Source organism: Limulus polyphemus, unplaced genomic scaffold, assembly GCF_000517525.1.
Source record: "Limulus polyphemus unplaced genomic scaffold, Limulus_polyphemus-2.1.2 Scaffold776, whole genome shotgun sequence".
In the NCBI taxonomy this organism is placed as follows: Eukaryota; Metazoa; Arthropoda; class Merostomata; order Xiphosura; family Limulidae; genus Limulus; species Limulus polyphemus.
Genome location: NW_013666386.1, coordinates 375,296 through 376,427, shown reverse-complemented (window position 1 = coordinate 376,427; position 1,132 = coordinate 375,296).

The window sequence follows — 1,132 nt, the reverse complement described above, 5'->3', positions numbered from 1 at the left end:
TTACAATTTAAATTTATCACTATTCTTTTTTTTTGTTCCCTCTAGTCTTTCACTGCTAAATTAGGGACGGCTAGCGCAGATAGCCCTCGTGTAGCTTTGCGCGAACTTCAAATCAAACGAAATTTAGCCCTTTTCAAATATAGTGCATATGTGTTGGTAGATAGAACAAACTTATAAGTTCTTCATTAGATTCAATATAAAGACGTCGTGGTTAAAAAATGTTTACCTTATGATTGGTGGTAACAAGGCTATCCGTCCTTCTGTTAGAACCTCAGACAGTGTGCACCCGAGGCTTATTTGTACAATCGATAGTTTTCATGATCGTACACATTTCGCCAAATCTCATGAAAGCTGTTGGAGAGTGGATAAAAACAATAAAGGCTTCTTTTCAACCTCGTTTCTTTGCTGTAGCAAGTGCTATAATATAGCTAAAATAATGCACTTCAATACCTTCTTTTTCTTTTTCTTGGTTGAAAGAAAGTAATATAATGTTGACATTTATCTAAAATTGAACTTGGTTGTGGGCCTGACTGAAATTTAATTTTATAGTATGTTTTAAGAGAAATAATAAAATTCTGTCACGTAGCCATTAATATTTCGAAAGTAGACGTAAATATTGTTTTGAAGTTTTCATGCTGAAAATATAATTGATTATTTTTAGTTTCTAAACAATTATGCAGGTGTTATTTTGTGCGTTTTTTCCCCTTTTTTTTTCCAACAGCCAAGTGTGGTTAATAAGTAAGACTACGCAAGTGACTGATTATATATTTTGGACAGCAAGTCCAGCTACGAAAGAGAACGTTTGGGTAATAAACTTAAAAAATATATCAAATTAAAATTGCTCCACAACAGATGTACAACTTTAAGAGATACATTCTGAAACACACACAAAACACCTGTTGTCTGGGGGGGGGGGGGGTTCTAAACAGCAACGCGTTTGAAGTGAAGCACGTGGAGAGGAAAACAGTGGTTGCGAAAGTAGTAACACTGAAATTTTAGACTTGAAGTTTTGAAGATCTCAGTAACGCAAATTATATCGTATGATGAGTTAAATGATGTTGATACGGCTTCAACAAACTAGTGAACAATAAACAAAGAGAAATATTAAAATGGTGTATATATATATATATAT